This window comes from Rhipicephalus microplus, chromosome 4 (assembly GCF_043290135.1).
Source record: "Rhipicephalus microplus isolate Deutch F79 chromosome 4, USDA_Rmic, whole genome shotgun sequence".
In the NCBI taxonomy this organism is placed as follows: domain Eukaryota; kingdom Metazoa; phylum Arthropoda; class Arachnida; order Ixodida; family Ixodidae; genus Rhipicephalus; species Rhipicephalus microplus.
The window spans coordinates 167,252,144-167,276,269 of NC_134703.1; the positions used below are offsets into that span (position 1 = coordinate 167,252,144).

General features: G+C 49.7%; 1 protein-coding gene across 2 annotated transcripts in view; it reads left to right on the plus strand.

Moving 5' to 3' along the window:
• The window catches only part of Vang (Strabismus domain-containing protein Vang), a 154,598-nt gene that overhangs the window by 68,901 nt on the left and 61,571 nt on the right, over positions 1–24,126 (plus strand). The gene's annotated exons all lie outside the window — the stretch shown is intronic.

Sequence of the window (24,126 nt, forward strand, 5' to 3'; positions counted from 1 at the left end):
GGCTCTTGGTGGCTTGGATATTCATTCGACGCAAGAAAGCAACCGAAAAACCGCCATGCAGGCCTGCGTGAAACGCGCAGCACAGTATAAGAGCGAAAGCTGGAAGAGTGGCCTTTCAGAGCATTTGCAAAACACTCTTTGGGTGACTGCTACAAGCACACTTGCCGGGTACTCACTACGCCATTGATAATAATAATTTATAGGTAGTATGCCGGCATTCACTATGCCATAATTCGTCATTCCCTGGAGAAGCGTGGTATCCGCTACACACTTGCTAAAAATGTTCAATTGTTTGTGCAGTGACAGGCGACGATGAAGAATATCCCCGAAGTGGGTATGTCCGACAGTTAATAAGTGATGAAGAACAAGTTTTTGTGATGGTTTGTAGCATTGGACGACCCACTTGTTACGCAATTAGCATTGTGTGACGCCTGGTTGTTGCTTTGATGTTCTATAACGTTTTATTACTCATATTAACGCGATTCCTTTCCCGACATCAAGCCTGTCTGAGGCGAGCTTGGAAAGGCGTTGCAGGCACCTGCGTGGCTCAGTAGTAAAATACTGTGCCGCCACGCAGCAGCCGCGGGTTCGTATCCCGTAGTGTACTTGGTGTATTTTTACTTACCAAGTTTTTTTTTTCTTCTTATTTCTTGCGATACTGGTTACGGACGCCGGCGGCAACAGCGACGATCGACAACTACGGTGCAATACGTGATCCGTGTTTTGAACAGCTTTCGCTGTAAAAAAAGAAAAAAAAACGTGCCAGTACCTCTTCAGTCATTAAGTACTGTACGCTAATTGATAGGCAGTCTAGCGAATGCGAAATTTCATAGGTGGCGCCTGGGAAAGAGAGCACCGGTTGTCATTTCTGTGGCTTCGGCCGGGGCCACGTTGCCCGGCGGTGGCAAACGAGGGGTCGACTGTCGCTCCGGCGTCGTAGAGCCGTGACCGGAATGCATAATGGACGATGCGTGGCCGGACACCGGCCCCGTGCTCACCATGGCTAGCCACCCTACCATGGCCGTGCGTTCCCTCGCATGTCCCCACATTCCGGCCGATAAGCCGTCGGCGGGCAACTATACCGCGGGAACTGCGGTCATTCCGTGCGGGTGGACACTTGTTTCCCGTCTCGCCGCTCAGCGACCCCGCCGTGCTCGTCCTGCTCGTTTCGACGGGGCTCGAAACTGGGTTCCACCGGTTCCGCATACGTCGTCGTCATAATCGTCGTCTAATTGGGAGGTTCGACGACAGCGCGTCCGCTCTCGAATGTCGATACGGTCTGCGTAAGTCGGGACATGGACAAGTACGGACGGTAATAGCGATTGAGGCACAGTGTTGGCCTGCTCGGTGCATGGCTGTAGGTGTTATGCGGCGGAAAGCTTACAAGTATTTAAAAGAGACGAATCTTAAGAACCTCATGCGGTGCCTCTCGTTCTCTCTCTCTCCTTCTCGGAGCTTAATTAGCATCATTGACGAGCAAAGGGTATGTAAGATGTTCCGTAATCCATTCACGGCACTTTTCTTTTGGTTGTCCGAGATTTTACACAGCTATATATATCTAGCTCATGTTGCCTATCATCATGAGCGTATTTTACGTCCACTGCAACAACGATATCCTAAATAGTGCGTAAAGGTGAACTGCCGTCATCAACTGGTAGATAGCTGCCCACCCGTCTTCCCGATTGTTTTTGTTCCCGTCGATCAGCGCACTTCTTTCGCAGCAACGAGAAGTACGGCCGGCCATATCGCAAGGGCCCGAGAGTTTTAAGCATGAGATGCGTTTAGCTTCCGTCGTCGACAATCTTGCATTAACCTCGAACCAAGAGCCAGATTTCGTTATCAGAACACTCAGAGGAAAACAGATGGGTGTCATTGCGAGAAAAAAAAAAGATCAACTGCGAAATCGTTCAAAAGTTGGGAAAATACATTTTTGACCCCAACCCTTTGTACTCGGCGGCATTGCATACAATGCTTGCCTCCAAAACAAGTTACATAATGCATTGCTTCTAAGTTCTGGATGTTTCTTCTCAATATACTACTGAAACTGTGACTCCTGCTACGCTGAAGTTTTGGTTTTGAATAGAAGAGTTAAAGTTATGAGTGTCCTCTATATAACGAGGCATAGACATGTCTGCCACCAGGTTGGACAAAGAAAAAATAATGTTTTTTTTATGTTGACACTGTGCTTTTCTTACTACGAATAAATCGATCTTACTATAACAAAACAACAAAAACAAACTCGCAGCCGAGTCACGTGCCCCTAGCGGCAGAATGCCCTTATTCCCCGCAATATTAATTTTTGCTCTTCATTGTCTCTAGTTTTGTGGTACCAACACTCCAACCGTCTCTTGCTTATTTCTATCGCGGGTGTGTTCAGCTCTCCATTGTTCCCAAAACCGAAGACTTCATAAGCAGGTCCGTGCCCAAACGTGCATCTGGGTCCATAAATATCTTCACATTCAATCAGACCACGCTCCGTCGTTTCCTTATCTTCTGTGCATTGTTGTTCTTCCGTGCTGAATCTCGATCGCTTTATAGCTACGTGTTCTACGACAGCCCGGCCTCGCTTCAAGCATTTTGCTTTAAAAGAATTTCTGAAAAAGATTGCCAAATTAACTGAAACTGAAATGCTTCCCCTTAATAGTCATTACAAGCTCTCTCCTTATTTTTATTTTGGCCCTTTCATTATATTGAATACGCAAAAAAGAAATAGTTGTTTTTTTATTGCTTCCATCCAGTACATCCTCTCTGTCTATCAAACTTTTTTTTGCTTAACGCTGTTTATCGTAATATCGCTTTCAGTGCCAGTCGTATATTTACTGGTGAGCCTCCTAGCCCTGTTTTTTTCAATGTGTGCCAACGATATTCCTATGCAAATTACTAAACACCGTCTTTTACAACAGCGGCGTTCCAAACGGAGAGGCAGGACACCATACACTTAATCATTGTCCTCCTCTAACGCTGGGATATAGGGTTGCCTGTACTTTTATCAGTGTCATCTGATCCTTGAGTTTGGCAAAGGGTGTTTTGCCTTGCCTCCTTGAATGAATTCTAGGGCTGCGTGTCCAAAGCTGGCATTATGGGCATTCCAGCGTGGTCGTCTATATATCAGTATACGCGCATCTGAGTAGCTCGAAGTGTTTCGAAGAGCTGAATTGTTTCGCTCACAGACGTCAGTGACACGGTGTTCAGGGTACATATATACTTAACTCTTGCTTTTACTTTACATTTGGGTTTAGACAAAGAGCGCTTGTGATTTATTGCTCGCTCGTTTTCTAGGTGATGGCTGGTGGTTTTTCTATTGCATCACGCAGGAAATGTGTTGTCTAAGAAACACATACTGTTCGCTAACGGACACCGTCCTTAGTATAAGCTTAACAAAACTGAAGAAAAAAAAGGTCTGCTGTCAGTCATGCGACAGTCATGCTAGTCTATCTTGCGGCGCTATATTGCATGTTGAGCATCTAAGTAGACACAACAAAAAAGCTATAGCTAGATGTTGACGAATGTTTCACTGAAAAGAGAGGTACAAAGAGAGAGAACGAAAGCCTTCTCAAACACGATGTTGATACCTGCAGTGTAGGATACGCGCGATTTAAAACAGAGCGCCTTTTCAAGCAGCCAAACCAGAAAGGTCTTCATGTGAAGAGAAAACTGGAAGAACAACTTCCAATCTATAGATACGTGCTCCCTTGTGTTGTTTGCGCACTTTCTGCTCTGGCCGCCCGAAATAAACTATTACCGCGTAGTGTTTTGTAGCTGGTTTCATGAAGGAACAAGCGTTTGTTTCTGCGGCCCATCGTGGATGGTGTCGTCGATGCAGCCAACTTTTCAGTCGTAATTACACAGTCGTAATCACGTGCAGCCGCGTGGTATTAAGACTACGAGGCGTACGACTCGTTTTGAGCGAATCGCACTGTATGACTGGACGCAAACGTGTGACAAATAAAGAAAACAAAAAAAAGATTTTTCTTCACGCGTGTCGCACTTCTGATTAAGGGTCCTCCTTTAAAACGTGTCTCACGCGACAAACATCAAGCCTGTGGGAATCGCGACAGCGTACGGTTTCATTTCCCGTGCTCATCTCGCCGTAATGACTGATGGGATCCCGCACACTTCTAGTTGAGGAGGTTGGGGGTTTGCGACTGCACACACTGCAGTCATGCGTACACGCTTATGTGTGCGTGGCTCTGAGCTGGTAAAAGGCTGCTCGTGCCGCGGTCTCTCCTCCTTCCTCCGCACCATCTTTATGCCTCGATGCGGTTAATAATCTCCCGCGTGCGCAGTCGCGGTACTGTCGTCTCCCTCGGCCGTACTTTTGCCCATAACTGGCAAAACAAAGTACATGCTGTCTGGCGGCGGGTGTGAGGCCATAAGTTGCGACGCCCTCTGCCGGAGGCCTTCCCCAAAAAAAGCACGGCCGCCTGGATCGGCGCGATCCAGGCGGCAGTGGAAGAAGAAACTCTTCTTACAAATGAGCCGCGGCCGGCGGGGAGTCGCTGCACTTACCCTCTCGAAAAAGTTGCGTGCAGCATGGTGATGGTGAGTCGTATTACGAGTTCCAGGTCGATCTAAACACTGCACACGGACAAGTTTGCCGAACATTGAAGGAAGGCACGAGCGCTGTGCACGTCTGGTGTGTTTCCCGCTTCTTTATGCGCCGACGTAGGTGATCGGGAGTAAGCCCGAGTGTCTTCGCCTGTGCGCACAGAGGGTGCGCGCACTTCTTCGTGCTGATGCGATTTCATATGCATTCCGAGTTCGCGATGGTCTTGCGAATTTCGTTTCGCTTTGTTATTTTCGCCAGCGCCGCTTATGGGCTCCGGTAACTATCGCGTTAACCAGGCTTGGTTACGAGGATGTGTGGCGAGTGCCCGAGAGAGTTAGAGTGCGAATGCGCAATTGGCGCTATGGTTCTTATTATTAGCCTACGTGACACTCCATAAACTGGGGTCTTTAACGTACTCCCATAAACAGCATGGCTCATACATGGCTCATGAACGACGCCGCAGTAGGGGGTCCACGGCTTATGTTCGACTGCCTGAGGGGAACTTCTAATGCCCGACCCTATTGATTTTCGTCTCGGTGAATACCCGAATTGCCTTTTGACGCGGCATCGCCACCATTGCAGGTGCGTACCATTAAAATTTGTTGTTGGCCGAAGTGAGAATGGCTTTACAATGTAATTTTTTTACAACTTGGTAGGGCCATATCCGGAACGTGGCTCTTAAGAACAGACGATGCCACCATTTATTCTATTTGGGGCATAATACCACCATAAGTCGCGCTTTTACAGTTTAAACTATTAAAATGTCAGTTGTAGATTCTGGTAGGAAGGAGTCCATAGGTCGGCAAACTCATTCATGTGTCGACTTACTCGGACTCAAATCGAGCCGTGAGTCCTAGTGAGCCCCAAGGGTAAAATATATTGCATGGGTGAGTGGGCTCCACAATTTCTGCCGGAGGTGGAGGCCAGACACGGCCTGATCGCCATTCCTCTGTGAAATGTTTCACTTGAATAAAGTTGTTTCTCTATCCCCTCAGCCCACCCATGGACCAATGTCCTTGAAAAGGAGCTTATACAGGACGTGAGCAACTTCCCTCGTTATATTCACATGGACTGACAGTGATGCCCAAAATAGCTCTAACGAAAGCCACGTCAGCAGCGTCGTGGCGTATTGTCGAAAGCGAAATGAATTTCCAGGAGTAAGCACTGGAGAACAGTGCACCTAATGGCAGTGCCTTCTTGCATTCTGTGCTCGTCAGTGATTTCTGAGAGTTAGTTTACGAGGTTCAGGCGTCCCAAATAGGCTGAGAGGAGACACCGTATGGCGCAGGGATCCAGGTGATTTCGACCACATGGACGTTCTCGAACGTATACTCGATGCTCGGGCCTGTAGAATTTTGCCTCCGTCAAAATGCGGCCCGGGTCGGGCCAACGTCTTGTAGACCAGCTGCCGAGCAGCGCAACCACAGGGCCACCGGCTGCGACGGCTAACCATTTCTGCTGTTCTTGTTGTGCAACGATTGAGCGCTATTCGCAAGCGTAAATCGGTTTCGCCAATCGGCTTCCGTTGCACATGTTTAGTACGTGCGCGCTTACTGAACAATGCACGCAACTATCGGGACGGCGCGTTTGCATTGCAGTGGCGGCCGCCCTTCTGTGGCCGTAATGAAGTGGGCACGAGACGCAGCGGGCTCCTCGGCGCGTCGCCGCAGTGCGCGCCCACGATCGCGTTGGGTGAAAAAGAAGAAGCAAGCAGTGCGTTTGGGTGGAGGCACGCGGGAGCCAACTTGCGGCGATAATTACGCCAGACGCGGGAAATTAAGAGGGGGCGAGGAGGAAAGAGAGGGAACGGGCGACGGCCGCGAGGGGAGAGAAGGACAGGAAGTAAGACTAATGCGCAATCCGAAACGAGGAGGTAGAAGAGGACGCCGAGGCATGCGGTGGTGCTTCTTCTTCGGTTCAGCAACCTCTGGCCCGCCTGTGCCACCGTTGTTACGTACGTATAGTGCCCCCCAGCGAATGTGATGGCAGCACTCGAGGTGGGCTCATGGGCCACCCTGAGCTGAGCACGAGAAAAAGGTGCCGGCTGTTATATATAGTGGCAGCGCTGCTAATGAGAGGAAAACAAAGAAACGCATTTATCTCGACGGAGCCGATAGTCCCAACCTTCAATTTAGAGCTATATCTAAGGCTTCCCGTGGAGCCGTTGGAAGCACTTCCTTGACTCGCAAATGTTATCGGCGTCACGTTACGTCGTCTGCGTGCGTGTCATTAGGTATAGTATAGTCTGTCGTCGTCGCTCGATATCGGCGTGCCGCCGATGCGGTGCTTACATAATTAGCATTAGGGTGTTAGGCACACTAGAGAACGGCTTGTATCGCAAGACTGATTTAGTAACCAGTAAAGACAGAAAGCGTCACGATATTTCGAGCCCAGATGCACCAAATATGAGGCCTTTCAAGTTAAACCTACAACTCGGAAGTCCTTGAGTCTCTAAACTACTCCGAGCTCAAAGACGATCGATTGAGTGATTTATTTTGCGAGAGAAAGAGAAGAAATGTTGGAAAGGTGGGCAGGATAACTACACTACGTCCAGTTTGATACCCTAGACGTGGGGAGAGGGGAATAAAAAAATAAACAAGAGAAAAAAGAGAGAAAGAGGTGCACATTGCACACAAAGCGCACGGTTTCAGAGGTGATCGCTCACTGATGTCACCTTCAAGAACTGCAGCAGAGCTCCTGTGGTTTTCTGGGCTGACGTACTTCAAGACCATGCTCCCAAGGTGTTTTCTTGAGTGAGCGGCCGATCATCTAGTATTGGACTTCACTACCTTCTCTACGAGCTCTATTCCCCCGTCGCCACTTATCCATAAAAGCGTTTTGGCCCTGCGGCGCCGTCGGAACTTGTACGCTGTATAGGCGCGAGTGTCTTTTGCATGTTCTGGATCATCCGCGTAGAGGACGTCCACTCGACCGTGTGGCTGCCGCGGGCTGCGACTGTCTCGCAACCAGTTTGAGACAGCCTGAATGTGGACATTTATTAGGCTTCTTCTGGCGACTTCAGCTGTGTACACGATGTCCAGGAAGAGGACGCCGTATAACAGGCAGACGTGATGAGCTCATTGGGTAATTGCACTGGTTAGGCTTGCACACAACGCAAATTACAGAGTATTCGCGCCGCCCAACACCGGGACACGTGGTTGGCCCGACTCAACTACGACACGCCGCGAGCGAGTGAGGGAAGAAGAAGCCTGCAGTGGGTGCGGCCAATCGAATCGAGCGAGAATAACCGCCTCTAATCGCTGCGTATAGCCATGTGCGTGGCTCTGTGTCGGCGCAAACGATAGTCATGGTTATAATATAGAGAGTGCTCTAACTACTTATATGCCTTTGCCGCAGTCGTGGCGATACACCATCTATCACTAATGATCAATGTGCCGAGGCTGTTACGCAGTTTGCGGAGCCCGTCCGTGCACGTTTGATCATACCGCACCTCGTCACTCTCGCGTTTTTGATCGCCGGCAGTGATTAGTCGAATACACCACGATTTACTATCAGCGTGTAAACACGCAGCTTGAAAAATTGCGCGTTCGTGAACCGCCAATGAGACAAACAAATCCCGTAAAGGTCGCGTGAAACGCGCACGCACCGATACACAACGATAAATGACTTTGTTGGTGTAGTAAACAGGTAAACCAGCAAATGAGCGAACGAACAAAGAGTGCTGACAACGGGTGCATTATTTCGGGCGATGGATGGATGACAAGGTTGTTTTAATTGGCGCTCACTGAGGCGCACGTTGCTTCGGTATCTTCCTGTGTGAGTCTATCCATCTCCTTTTATGCTTTCGACTCAATCTCAGGGCCGTCTCGCTATTTCTTGTTCTGACTTGGGTGGAGCCGCTCAGATCACTCTATGCTATAGTGGAACCATAAGGCCTCCCATGATCCGTTTCTTCTGAACCTAAGTAAAGTTTTTTCTCTCTTGAATTATGTTGTTCTTCCCTTGGTTGGCGCGCGAGAATATACAAATAGGTGCGTTGTTTCTGAACGGACACAATATGAGGACCATTCAGCAGACGCGTCATGTGTGACGTGAGTTTGGTTTAGCTTGAAGAGAGTGAGAGTAAGCTGAGCACGACGAACACGACGACAAAGCCGAACCTTCTCTTTGTTTGTCAACATTTGGGGTTTCCCTACAGCTAAACACATCGAAACACACGAGTACCATGGTAGAAGTGTTGCCATTCACCGTGCAATTGTTGTGAAAATGAAGTATTTTTATTTCAGCGTACACAATAAGGATCTGCTCAACGTACACATAGGAGCGTGCTGCTAGCTCTTGTCATTATGCGCTGAACAACGATGCTGCCGTGGCGATGAAAGCAGGAACTAGTAACAAAGGGAAAAGTTTCGGCACAACGCCGAATCAATCGGAGAGAGAGAGAATTTATTATAAAGCAGAGAGGTCGGCCTGAGCTACAGCGTGCTCTATAGCCTGCTACTCTACACCAGGGATAAGGGAAGGGGAAAGAAATAAGGAGGAAGGGTGACGATGGGGACAGGAAAAGGTGGTGCGTTTACGTACAGTAGCCACTTAGCATAGCATCTTACAGCTTATTATCTAGTCCAGTGCTATTTATAGAGTCTAAAACAGCCCTCGTAGAAGTTTTTGACACCGTTTCGTCGCACATTGCTGACAAAATGTAGCTTTCTCTGAGTGGCGTTCGTCCGATGCTTGCCAACTTTGAAGGTATATAGCATCTTCCTTTACGTCACGCATAATAAGCAGTCACCAAACATAATGCTAAAGTCTGGCGCACTTGGCAGCGCTCACAATTCGGGCTGTCCGCACGGCCGATTAGGTGGGCGTAGTGACAAGTGAAGGCGACGCCAACCCGGTGCAGTATATTAGCATGTATTCGGATTACTTTAGCCGGAAGACGAAAAGTAATATCGGGGTCTGTTTCCCGCAGACACTTGTTTGAATTATCTGGTTTCGACCAATAAGTGGCAGCGCATTTTCACATCAACGATCTCAACAATCACTTCGCAAATGCGGGACTTTGACGTACATGGGAGCGTTGCATACTGCCGCTCTTGCTTCGCCATCTGCAATGAATGCGATAGCAACACGTCGGGATGTTATACAAAGTAAAGCTATAGGAGAATCAGGAACCATATCAAATGTAGTAAACATAATGCTTGAATTGACAGTGATGCAGTAACCACAATATCTTAACAGGTGTTCTTGTGAATAATTGGCTGCGTGACGTCCAGCAGGAGCCCCGCCGCGGTGCCTATAGTGGCCAAGGTACTCGGCTGCTGACCCGCAGGTCGCGGAATCGAATTCCGTCAGCGGCGGCTGCATTATCGATGGAAGCGAAAATGTCGTGGGCCCGTGTGCTCAGATTTGGGTGCACGTTAAAGAACCCCAGGAGGTCGAAATTTCTGGAGCCCTCCGCTACGGAGTCTCTCGTAATCATATGGCGGTTTTGGGACGTTAAACCCCACATATCATCATCCGACATGAAACAGTCTAAGTTTGGCATCGATAAAAGTGACAAGCCACTAGTTTTCATGTCAAATTACATTACATTTAAAGTCTCCAGTGACTATCACCGGCACATCCACCGCACGGAAGTAGTGCAGCAAGAAGTTCACGATGTCAGTCCGTGAGGTTGCTTGTGAGATGTACACTGTTGCGATGACGAAGCTGTGCGATGTTTTAACGGCGTAAGCGTCACCTCAACTCTTCTGGGGCAGCGAGTTTAGTTTGTCCGCCTAAAGTGATAGTGGCGGTTCGCATTTTGATGGAAATCGAATTCACAGGCACGACAGGACTAGCAACTTCCCAAACAGTCCTGAACTTGATGCGAGCGATTTCTATTGTAGTGTCAGAGTGAAAGTGGAGCCAGAGACGTTTTGGAATGATCCTTTAATGCAACTGCATGTGCATTACCGGACCCACTGCTCCATTGAAAAAGCCATCAGATTCGTCAATATTTACGGAAAGCATGCATTGCTTGTCCAAACAAAGTACACGCTTTGTTAAAGAATGTTTTTTTTTTAATTCCATTGACAATAAGCCTGTGGTAAGTTGTATATATACATAGCTCGCCATTAGTGAGGTAGACCGTATGAACTGGTATGAGCCGCTTGGCCCAAGTGTGTTGTGCGTACTTCACTGGCTCACTGGTGATGATTTCATGCATTAAAGAAGAAGAAAAATGAGACGCTTGGCACAGTTGGTTAATGCAGCGTGCTTAGGGGTGAGGTGTCGCTGGTCCGAATCATCGGTGGGTTCCTTAAAAAATGTTTTCTTCTGATTGATTTTTATTTACGCATTTTACAAATATCTATGTACATGTACATATCCGATATATTACGGCGACGACAAGAATCAGCTGAAAGTGTCCATATAACTGCTATCGCAATACAACAAAAACAAAATGTGCTGTGATGGAAGCCACTAAAACCTACCGTGACGTTATGATGTTCGGACGACTTCTCAAGGCTTCAGTTTCGTTGTGTGACCTTATAACTGATGTAGTTGTTTTATTAGAACATTCTTTCCACCCGTTCTCCTCGTTCATAGCTATGTGACATTTCAACCGTGTTGGGACCTCAAAGAACCTCAAAAATTTATCGTACCAGACATAACTGGAAAAGATACTGCGAGGAGTCCTTGGCATTGAAGGTTTTGTTTCATCGGTCACCTTCATGGCCATAATGAACACCTTCTTTCTTCTTATTGCTTTACGTCCTTTCCCCCGACGACGAGTAGCAGTTCAGAACATTGAGTGAGGCCGATCTCTCAGCTTTTCGATATTGCGACTGTACTGTTCTCCGGTTCTTCCTTCTTCGCCAACTTAGCAGCTCCGGGAATGTCGTGTGCACTATGACACTGATAACCTCGACTACTTCGTTGTTGAAAAATTGAATTGCTGCACAAAGTTATTTTTCTTGAAGTTTGTGCAGCAATTCAATTTTTCAAGTATGAACCAACTAGTCCGCAAAAAAGTATTACTTCGTGGTGTCCTGCGCAATACGTAGAGATGGAGCACGTGTTTCTTAAAAGAGGAAGGCCGTGGTAACCGTCTCACGCATTCGTGGGAACCTAAACCAAAGCTTTGAGTCAACGGAAAAGAAAAAAAAAAAACGAGTCTTTCTCGCTGAAGCGATGTACTACGTCACGTTTATGTCATGGTCGTCTGGGCAATAGTAGTTATGAACGCACAGACGAACAGACCATTGACCTCGTGTGCTGCCAGCATGAGGCCAATCTTTGCCCAACGTTGGCAAACATTAGCACAAGTATTGGTCCTACATAGACTTTTGGGATCTTGCTACACCTAAATCTGCATCGGCACAATGTTGTTAAGGAATGATGGCACCATACTCAGCCCTTTCTTTGCAGTTCGGAGTTCTTCGTGTAAATAAAATTTGTTGCCGCACTTTTGTGCAGATTTGCGTCTTCCCTGCATAGTGTGTCGTGGTGTGGCGAAGGCGCTGTACAGAGCAGCGCCCCATGTTGTTCCGTCGAGTGCGATATAGCGCTGTGAACCGTGTCACAAGTCGAAGTTGGGGCGCGTGTGATTGTTACGAATGAATTAACGAAGAGGCAGACCAGTGGGCGAACGCCTTCGGACAGCCGCTTGCCATGTCACAAATGCTGAAGGAAAAAGGCCTCCGTAGAATTGCCGAAGCTTGTCACGTTTAGACGCGCGTTCGTGCAGTCTAGAAGCACACGGACCAGCTTAGCAGCGTTCCCGATAAGGCGGGGTCCGTGCTCCGACGTCGATGCACCAGTTCGCCTGGCCCCGGCGAAGGAGTGGCGAAGCGGTGCCGGGCTGCAGTTGCAAAATCCTACGCGGCCACTGCCGCCGCGAAACAGGCGCTGCCTTCCGCTGCCTCTCGTGTTCAACTCGTGGCCGTCTTGCATCACTGCCCAAAGCAACGAAAGGGAGAGCAGCAGCAAGAGCGCGCTCTGTTTGCTTTCTGCCGGCTGGCCCTTCACGAGACGCTTCGCTGCCTCGACGGCGGCGGCTCTGCCAGGGAGCCGAGGAACTGGTTTCGCTCCAAGCATCTGCCACTCTTCTTCTTCCTATCATTTTATTACTCTCGTTTTTTTTTTTTGCTTTTTCGTTTTCGCCAACTCAATTGCATTCTCTCTCTTTTTATCTGTCGCGTTCGCCCTGCGGCGCTATGTTGTTATTATGCGTTATATTGCGTTAGGCCACCAGCACTATTTCAAATCGTCCATGAATCGGCCTTTTTTTTCTTCCTCTCCGCCATCTTTGTCACATCTTTTTTTTCCCTCAATTCTTCTCTTCCGTACTCCATGTATTTTTTCATTATTTTTTCATATTTTTCTTTTACTTGGTCTCTTTTTTTTATCTGTGATTCTTTCTGGAGCTCTTTGTCCGTCTAGAACCACGACCTCCTGTGGTGTATGGTTTGCGTCAGGGAACATGTATCTAGACGGCGGCGTCCTTCTATAACTCGCGTGTGAAAGAGTGTGGTGTGGCGAGAATGATGAGTGGGAGAAAGAGAGAGAGATCGGCTTGCCTATAAGCGGTGTTCGAAGCTTGTTGGTTTGCCGGTGGTTGCGGCAGAGACCGGACTCTCAACGCAGGCGGCATCGGCTACGTGTTGTTCCGTGCAGCTGTGAAAGGCCAGACGCGAGGCAGCCGGCTCGCCCGGTTCCTCAGTGGACGTCGACGCTTTTTAACCACTTCGGCACTGACGCCGCGGTGACGTCGGGCGGCGCGAGGAGCGGCAGGTCGACGGGAGGCCCTCCGGAGCCAACGACGTGCCGGAAGCGCCGGGCCTGTCTTCGCTAATTATGAGATATGGTCCCGTCGCTGCCTTCTCTCCCCGCATATCGTTCCTTCGCCCCTTGTGTGTGCTTTCGTGCGAGCCGCCGGCTTACCGTGCTGCGCGTCTGATACTGTCGCGATTGGAAACCAATTTCACAGAGTACATGCGAAGGGAACACGTCTCCGTTCTTAGATTAAAGGAGGATAGGAGAAGGCGCTTCATTACGTATATTGCTGCGATCCTTTCCTATTAGGAACAACTTCACTTCGGTGCAATGCGTAGCGTAAGTGGCGATAACGCCTTGTGACGGCGTTCTCGCTCGGGAAGAGCTGCGGAAAGGGAAGCGCAGCCACAACTTCTGCCGTTAGGTGGCACCGCCATCCCATTTCTGCAGTGCAGAAAAATTGCGAAGTGTTGAGTAGTGCTTTAGAGCTGGACTAATGCAACTTTTTTTTCCCTCCCACGACCGTTTCTTCCGGATCTCTCCAGAGGGCACGGCAGATTGCTGTACCGAAGCTCCCGAAGACGACTCCCAGTTCTCCCATAGGCAGAGCTGGGTGTCACCTTAGGAGTAATTAATTCGTTAAATAATGGCGAGACTTGGCATCTCGATGTGGTTCACGGGCACTGAGTGATGTCGCACAGCGGGAAAAGCGAAGATTGATACAGACCACCCAAGTTTATTCGGCGCGTACCCGAAGCATGGTAAATGAGCATAATTTCGTGTCGGAATATAGCCGCCGCGAGCGAAAATGAAACGTGCCAACTCGTAGGTGAGCGACATAACGCCTTAGCCACCGAAATTACTACAGGCGATTGCCGATGAAGCTTCCTAACGCAGCACCTGCAAAAACGCATGAGCAAAGAGGGCACAAGCGGTGGATATAGCGTGGCACCCGTAACACCGTCTGTCCGGTAGGTTGTTGTCGAACGGGGTGCGATGCATGATGGGGCGAGGAGGAGAGAATCGAAAATTGCGCGCGCATCTTTCGGGTCACACGTTCCGTCTGAAAGGGAGGGGTCGGCCGGGCAATTTGGACTTCATTAGGCGAGCCTCCCATCCCTCTTCTGGGACGAAGGGAGGCCCATTTTTATCTCTGGGTGCTGCTTCCTCTATCCTGTCGATCTTTTCGTTTAGTCTTCTTTCGTTCGATGGCTTACCGGGTACATTGACACGCTCGCCGCTAAGTCGTTCAGAACGTGCGTGGCACCGTATCGTTGATGTTCTCGTGCCTAATCTGCTCTACGTTGCACCCTCCTCGCTTCACGATGGACGTGAGATCGCTGCCGTCTCTTTTTGTGGGTGACACTGCTTGTGCAGTTTTACGTTGATCATCCGTGTCTTCATCGCGGTGACGTGCTCTGGCGTGTAAGTCGATCGCGCTCACGATTGCGAATTCTGGGAGCAAGACTATATAGAGAGATCATATTTCGCACGCACGTACCTTGCAACGGGTGTTTTATTTTTACAAGCGTGAATGAGAATCCCGATATAGTTCGTTCCTTATCCAAAACAAGAGTGCATGTTTTGTATCGATTCGGGGATGACAGGGAATGTCTCTTTAACGACCTTAATGCAACAGGAAATGGTCATCTTTTTGTAGCCAAAAGGTCTCTTCCGTGTTTTGCTAATCAACCCGATCCCGCGCTTGCTAGCGCGGAGTCGCGCAGGATCGTAATGGACAAGACATTGCAATCGAGGACTACGTGTGTTGAGTACTCTATATACCACAATCTGGACAGGAATGCACTGACGAGAAGAGGGAGAAAACTGATGCCGCGATACAGTTTCCTATAAATACATTGGGTGCTAGCGTCTATGGGCACTAACGGCGCTTCAGCGAGCATCGAAATGATGGGTAACACATGGATTCTTCTCGGCTTCGTTCATTCGGCTCTATTTGGCTCCTTTTTCGACTGCAGTCACTTTGTCGCAAGACGAAAATCAGCAAACATTCAGCGGTTCAGCACTTTCACCTTTTATATGTTCCATGTAAAACGAAGCGCTTGCAAGCTATGTCCACCCGTCACGATGGTCTGGATATGCTGCTCGACTTCTGACACGAAGGTCACGGGATCGAATTCCGGCAAGTGCTGCCGCATTTTCGATGGAGCCTAACACGCTTGAGGCCCGCGTACTTAATACATTTAGGTGCTTGTTGAAGAACACAGAATTGTCGAACTTTCTGAAGCTATGGCGCCCCTAATCTCATCGTTGTTTTGAGATGCTGAAGCTCATAATTACTATTATTGGGATACGTGTAATATCGACGTTTTCCTTTGCTTTCTGCGTATGTGTGCAGTGTCTTACTGCCCACTGTTTTTTTATAAAACGGAGTGTTTTTGAAGCTTGGGTCAATAGGTACATACATCGTATACAAGAAGAAAACATTTCACAAGCACGAATGTCAGACAGATCCGTGTACCATACCCATCATTCTAGCAGTGTCTGATTCACCGCAGCGCCACGGATCCTTCAAGTTTATGACAGGCGTTCTTCGATAGCAGAAATCACCTAATTTTGAAAGCCTATTCAGCGAGCCGTACCAAGCCCGGTCCCCTCTTACGCACATACCAAACCGGGTCTAGAGCTAGCATGCAGATATAGTATTCCTTAATATCTTATTCACAGTTGGCTATACTTTAGAGATTGCGCTGGTTGCAGTGCGTGTCTGACCTCACAAGTTTGCGCCTTCATGTCGTAGTGTACAGCCGTAGGCAAACTTAAACTGGAGTGCTCCGTAGCGCTACCTGAACTCCATGGTTTGACTGATCCCTGCCGCTAAACGCTGGGCTCTGTTGCCGAGATAATATCTCGGTAAGCTTGGATAGCATGTCAGCATGCATCGGTAACATCGCGGGAACAGAACCCAAAGCTACGCAGCGCCGCCTTTAATGAATCATTTTCATGAGGCAAGGTTCTTAGGTGAGCAGGCTCGTTCATGAACACGGTGGTCAAACATGGCGGAATGAATAATATACGGGACACAGTACTGTCCCGTGTACCCTTCTTGCCGTCGTTCGCGCTGTCTTGTTCCAATTTTTCAGTACACGCTTCAGAGTGTTCAAGTTAAGCTTGCCGATGACTGTACGCTCGGGTGCATTATGGAACGCTAAGAAGCAAACCAGTGGCTCGTATAGATTGCTGTCGTGCTTCGATCGTGCAGCAAGCTTCTCAGCATCGTGGTGCGCGGTCGCTGTCAAGCGTCCCCGTTCATACCGGACATGAGGACCACAAGTCACGCATCGGTGCTATACTCAAAACTCTATGATTCGCGTCGAAAGGTAACTACACAAAGCTGCTCACTCGATTACGTACAGGTGACTCGCGGCTGCAGAACCATTACCCTCGTCTGCCCTCTCCCCTTCCCTAGTATACTCTCGTTTTCGGCACCACTGCTAAGCAATGGCTGCGAGGTGTCGGGTGACAAGAGTCGTCGTCGTCCCCTGTGGTTAAGGCGGCCGCGAACCGAACGCAAGAAAGTCAATTGGATTTCGTGAGGGAACATGCACGGCGGGCAGCTTATACGGCGGGCTCAACGGTACCGCGCAATGACACGGCGCGCAGTGAAGGCATCACGCCCGCTGCAGACCGAGGGAAGGTAAAGACAGGTCGTGCGCGCGCATGTTCGTAATTTGGCGAGAGTGAGAGGGCGAAAAGACATTACCGATGTGGAAGAGGAGGGGGGATGGTAGGTGATTAGACGCTCACACATGCCGCCTCTGGCGATACTCCCGTGCCTCCGTTCATTATAGCTGCGCCGTACCACGCATACACAGAATAACCGCGTTAATGTTCGCGGCCGTCCCGCTGTCTGATGTCCCCGCGCGTTCCTCCGCTACTAGGGCGCATGCGCGGCGGCCTGCCAAGTGAGCCTATACGGGCCACACTGCGCACCTGTCGAAAAAAAAATAAAAGGGAGGGAAATGATTCGAGCACTACAACGGCTCAGCGCCGATGCATGCTTCAGAAGTTGCGTTCGTGCTTGCGTCGTTACGAACGCAGGGAAGCAGGGCGAACTGCAAAAACAAGCTGAAAGCGTCGGCATTCCTCTCTCTTTTACAAGCACTCACTCTGCCAGTAATGCTCCCCTGTGTGCTGTTTGCCCACAGGAGAAGCCCATATACGCTGTGGGCACGGCCTGGGCCTGTAAGGAGGGAGAGGGTGCCATTATGCCCCTCTCTCAATTCCCTCCTCGACCCTCAAGCCCCCGAGGGCGTCCCGTTCGCAAAGGTGTAATTTGCGGCCCTCTCGCGGACCGGGTTCGGTGTTTGTGCTCCTCCATTCCGAGAACTGACTGATCGCCGTCCGTCTGCTCGTTTCCATCGTCTCGTAATTCACCCAGCTGCGCCGCCAGCCAACCGCACGGCTTTTCTTCGGTTTCCCATCATAGCCACTGCACTTCAGGCTCGGCGACATCGTTGTACCCTGTTGGCGCGTTTGTTGGCGACACCGGTGGTCGACCGGAATGAAGGCGGCAATCGACGAGCAGCTATCGGAGTGGTTTATCGCCTACCGCGGTAATGCGGGAACTGAGCGTGCTGTGTCACCCAAAAACAGGCTACATGTACGACCGGAGAGTTGTTGGTGCATGAGTGCGCAGCGCTAAACACGATTGCGTTGCGTACCTTGCTCAAGGCTGTGTTCGTTCTAGAGGAATGAAAACGGCGATGGTGAGGACCTTCAGAAGTGTTGTGGCTCGGGCTAGTTGGTCATGCTTGAACATAGCTTGTATTAGCGTGATGCATATGAAAACGAAAAGAGAATGCAGACGTAAAGATAGGTAGGCGCTAAACTTTGTTGTGCCTCGCCCAAGTTCCACGTGGTCTTCACGGCCTGCTGGCACCTGGCAGCTGTTGATGAGTCAACCCTGCACCGGGACGGCGACGGACGCGGACAATCTGGAAAAACCACGTCGCCGGCTCCTCTTGACACAAAAGTCGTTGGCCAAGCTTTTGTCAGCCGCCGAGAGCAACACTCCGAAGCAGCGTCGACCCAGCAGCTGTACGGGGTATTCTGCCTTGCTTGAGTCAACCTGGCTGCATCAGGGAGCGACTTTGCGCATGGGATTCCACGTCATCTCACTGTGGTGCCACGCTGGCGCGTGGGGTCTCCCTCACCAAACAGCGAACTGGGCATGTCTTGCCCCTTTCCTAGGTTCAGAGGGAGGCGGTGTTTGGCTTTCCCTCTTCGGGGACGGAGAGGAAGACGACGATCTCATTGGAGTATCCTGCGCATAAATTTTCTTTGCAAGGGATCTTGGGAAGGCGGACGATGTATAAAAACGCTAGCGCAGAGGCGCTCGGGTGTGATTCTCTTTTCATGTTGTACCACGCTACCATGTAAATACTGTATATAAACATTTTTTTCTCCTTCTCCGGCTTCTCTACTCGTCCTCTCCGGGGACTCGGATGGCCCGAGTCCGCACCACGCTACCCAAAGGCGCAACAGTGGCTGGCAGCTTATGGGATTCGCCTGCGTCGGCTGCATCGAAGTGGTGAGTGCCGCGTGTTTGCTCTTCTTTTCGCCAGACTCGTTAGCGCAGATGGTCGGTAACGTGGTAGGGTGATTTTGGTAAATTTTGATTCGCAGACCAAGAATTGGGTGGCTCGTGGGCAAAATTACCTTAGAAGAGAAACGGTGTGCATATCTAAGATGGAGAAGTTTAAGGTCCAAGAACTCCTCGAAATTTGTCAGGAGCTGAATATTTCGGTCGGCTCGGTTAAAAGAAAACAACAAATTTTGGAGCACTTGGGAAAAGAGGAAGTGAGTTTAGAAGAGGCCATTGAGGCCAGAGAAACCATTTTGGCAAAGAAAGAGGAGCGTGAGCGCTTAGCCCGTGAACAAAGAGAGGAGGAAATAAGGAGGGATCGCGAGGATAAAGAACATGAAATCCGTCTGAAAGAACTGGAGCTTCGTATGTCCGTGGGAAATCAAAATTCAGGGGGTGGAGAATCAAAGATAAAGGATCTAATCCACACCTTCAAGGCGGGTGACGACATTGCATTATACCTCGTGCATTTTGAGCGAGCATGCGAAAATGCAGGGTTTAGTAGGGAGACTTGGCCACAAAAACTGATATGCGTACTACCAGGCGAAGTGTCCGATGTTATCGCAAGAATGAATAAAGAGGACTCCGAGGTGTATGACAGGGTAAAGGCTGCATTGCTACGAAAATGTCGCCTATCGACAGAGGCTTTCCGCCTGCGGTTCAGGCACTCTAAGAGGGGCAACGAATCTCATTCAGACTATGCCTACCAAATTAGAGCCAACTTTGAAGAGTGGCTCAAAAGCGCGCAAGTCTATGGCAACCATGACAAGGTCATTGAGTTGATGGTACTTGAGCAGTTTTACCGGGGAATTCCCGAGGAGGTAAGGCTTTGGGTGCAGGATAGGATGAAAGACGTAGACATGAACAGGGCAGCAGAACTCGCCGAAGATTACTGCTCACGCCGTAGTCTCCGCAATACACCACGAACTTCGGAAAAAAATGAAAAGGTAGAAAGCTGGTCGGGAAACCAGGGACGCAAGAGGTTTGCAAGAAATAACTGGAAACCCGAAAATTCCAAGTTATTAGACAATCAGCAGGGAAAGGACAGTGAGGGGACTAAGGCGGCACCTTCATCAGGTTCAAAGGCGCCTGGTGACATAGCGCATGCGTTAGAAGCGCGGAAGCCAGTTGTTTGCTACAGCTGCGGAGAAAAGGGCCACATGGCCAGGAGCTGTAAGAGGCACATGGCATTTGCCACAATTCAGGAGTCAGAGGATAGCTTAAAGCTGTTGAAGCCTTACATGAGGACACTCTCAGTGAACGGCCGAATGTGTAGGGTATTGAGGGACTCGGCGGCCACAATGAATGTAGCGCATCCAAGTTGCGTATCTTCCGAAGACTATATAGGAGAGTGTGCCTGGATTCGGCAAGTGGCAGAAAAGCAAAGCGTCTGCCTACCGATAGCGAGGGTTGTAATCGAGGGCCCTTTCGGCCAATTGTGTACGGAAGCAGCAATTTCAGCCAACCTCCCGGAGCACTTCCCTTACCTATTTTCAAATAAGTCTGAGGAAATGTTAAAAACACGTGGAGAATCATTTGCCACCGAAATAGCTTGCATGGCCCTTACCCGTTCGAAGGCGCGCGAGCTGACGCAACAGCTGAGCAGCTCACCCTCTGGGGAACAGACGTCCGAGGGCAGTGTAGGAAAACCTGAGGTAGTTGCGACGGAAAATGAGTCTGCCATGCGAGTTGTCGAGACGGAAACTGGGGCTATGGTCGACAACAGCGAGGAAATATCTCTAACGCCCGAAAACGAGGACTTGGTGACAGGCTCGGTGTTAACACCCGCGTCCACCAGTTGGTGTCAGCTAGCCAGAACCGACCGTGCAACGCTAGTGGTCGATCAAAAGGCGGATCTCGCACTCTCTATGCTGCTAGATGCCATACATAAGGAAGGTAACTCTAGGAAGAACGTTTCGTTCTACACCCAAAACGAGGTGTTGCATCGCAGGTATGAGAACGCTAAAGGGCGGGTCTACAACCAAGTGGTAGTTCCACTAAAATACCGGCGGAACATTCTCGACCTGGCCCACAGCAACGCCTGGGCGGGCCACTTAGGTATAAAGAAAACGAAAGCTAAGCTGGCTCAGGAGTTCTACTGGCCCGGGTGCTGGAAGGATGTAGAGATGTTTGTCCGTGGATGCGACACTTGTCAGCGGATAGGAAAATCAACAGACAAATGGAAGGCACCAATGAAACTAGTGCCAATAGTCACAGAACCCTTCCGTCGGCTCGTGATTGACATCGTGGGGCCTCTGCCTCCATCTAAATCAGGATATCGGTACGTCCTGACCGCGCTGTGCGTTGCCACCAAGTTCCCGGAGGCAATCGCACTGAAAGAGTTGAGTTCAGTATGCGTGGTGGACGCATTGTTGTCTATTTTTTCTCGGGTGGGTTTTCCCTCGGAGATACAGTGTGACAACGGAAGTGTGTTCACAAGCTGCCTTACGACTACATTCCTAGAACGCTGCGGGATAAAAATCGCGCATAGCTCTATTCACCATCCACAGTCGAACCCTGTGGAACGCATGCACTCGGTCATGAAACGCGTTTTGCGAGCTTTGTGCTTTGAGCATAAAAGTGACTGGGAGGGGTGTATACCAGCTGCGATGTTTTCTCTGAGGTCGGCCCCACACGAGAGTACGGGTTTTAGTCCGGCTGAACTTGTCTACGGCAGGAACTTGAGAGGTCCGCTGCACTTAATACGAGAGTCATGGACTGGATATGGGGAGGACCCTAATGTGGTTTCCTATGTACTGGATTTATTGGGGAGACTGGGGACTACACGCGAAGTGGTGGAGAGCAACATGCGCGCAGCACAGGCGCTTTCCAAGGCCCGTTACGATAAGTCAGCTCGAAAGCGAGTCTTTAGAGTGGGCGATGAGGTGATGCTGTTGTGCCCTTCAAGAAAAAACAAGCTGGACGTACAATGGGAGGGACCAGCGACAGTGTTGTCAGTGCTTTCAGACACCAACTACGAGGTAAAGTGGGGCCGGAAATGCCCCAAAGTGTATCACAGTAACCTAATGAAACCCTACATGCGACGAAAAGCAGTAGTAAACCTTGCACTCAATGTTCCTGAGGATGAGGGCGCGGAAATCCTTTGTCTTTCCGATGGCACGGTCAGCAGCACATTGTCCGATAGGGTAGACACAGGGAACACCCTAAGTAAGGCTCAAGAGGAAGATTTAGAGCTTTTAGTACAGGAATTCGCTACCGTTTTCTCCGAGAAGCCAGGCAAAACGGATGTGATTAAGCACGACATTGAGCTGACGGTTAACAAGCCGATCAGCTGTAAGCCGTATCGGGTGTCACCTAGACAGAGAGAGATACTAGAGGCCGAAATTCGCCGCATGATCGACCTAGGTGTTATCATCGAAGCAGACAGTGATTTCACCTCGCCTTTGATTTTGGTTGAGATTCCGGGCCGTGATCCAAGGCCATGCGTGGACTATCGCCGCCTGAACTCTGTAACAGTCGACCAGACTTACCCTATTCCTAACATTGAAGAGAGGGTAGAGACAGTGTCTAAGGCGAAATACATTTCTACGTTAGACCTTGTTAGGGGGTATTGGCAGGTCCCTTTGACAGAGCGCGCGAGTCGATACGCTGCTTTTATCTCACCCCTGGGCACTTTTCGTCCTTTGATGATGAGCTTTGGGCTCAAGAACGCGCCGTATTGTTTCAGCCGCCTGATGGATAAGGTTCTCCACGGGCTCGAGAAATTTGCGCTGCCTTACCTAGACGATGTGGCGATATTTTCGGACAAATGGGAAGACCATGTTGAACACCTTCGGATGGTTTTGGAACGGGTCAAAAATGCAGGTCTTACGGTAAAGAGAGAGAAATGTCATTTGGGCTGTGCTGAAGTAAGCTATTTAGGGCACATTGTAGGAAATGGGCGTCGTCGACCGTCCGAACTCAAGGTAGCCGCGGTGGTCGGTTATCGTCGTCCCAGCACTAAGACCGAGATGAGAGCATTCCTCGGCCTCACAGGTTACTATCAGCATTACGTCCCGAATTACTCCGAGATTGCCAGCCCTTTGACAGATAGTTTACGCAAGACCGAACCTGTGAACATTCAATGGGACTCTAAAAAGGAAGACGCTTTTCAGAAGCTGAAGCACGCATTGAGTGAGAAACCCGTCTTGAGGGCACCGGATTTTGCAAAACCTTTCACTATTCAGTGTGATGCAAGCGAACGCGGTTTAGGAGCAGTGCTATGTCAGACGGACCAGAGTGGAGAGGAGCGGCCGGTTTTGTATTTGAGTCGCAAATTGAGCAGCAGGGAAGAGGCTTATAGCACTTCGGAAAAAGAATGTGCTTGCATTGTTTGGGCCGTACGAAAACTAGGCTGCTATGTTGCTGGCTCTAAGTTTATTATAGAAACTGATCACTCTCCACTAACCTGGTTACACCAAATGTCACCTAAGAATGGTCGTTTGCTCAGATGGAGCATAGCACTGCAGCAGCACAATTTCGAGGTGCGCTACAAGAGAGGTGGCCTTCATACAAATGCAGACGCCCTAAGTCGAGCGTTTTGACTCGTCAAAAGACGCGGAAGGTTTGTTTGATTTTTTTGTTTACCTTTACCTAGTTTATGTGTACTTTTTTTTTCAATGTGTTACAGTGAGGGCGTAGAGAAATTTTTCACTGACTCCCTCGTTGTCCCGAGCTCTACAGTTTGCTTGTTTAGCTTGATTATAATGTTATCTCGATTCCAAATGGAGTTACGTATGAAAGAGTTACTGGACACTTGTCCCGATTGGTATGCACATTGTTTCCTTGAGCTTAAGTTATTAAGATAAGATGTTTGCTTTGTAAAATCGGAGGCCTGGCGATGAGAGTGGCGTGCACGCGGTGCTTGTCGCATTGTGTGTGGCTGACAAAGGTCGTTTCTTGGAGCTTGTCACCCACTTTTCACCGAAGCGGGGCGCAGAGGCCAGCTCTTGGAGCATTCCAGTTTGACCAGGCCCTTCGAGAAAGCAAGAGCCTTGCCGGAACGTCGCCGACATCGACCCGGCCGAGCTGCATGGAACAACTCGACCTCCCGATGTATCATCTGGCGGCGGGGGTGCTGTTGTGCCTCGCCCAAGTTCCACGTGGTCTTCACGGCCTGCTGGCACCTGGCAGCTGTTGATGAGTCAACCCTGCACCGGGACGGCGACGGACGCGGACAATCTGGAAAAACCACGTCGCCGGCTCCTCTTGACACAAAAGTCGTTGGCCAAGCTTTTGTCAGCCG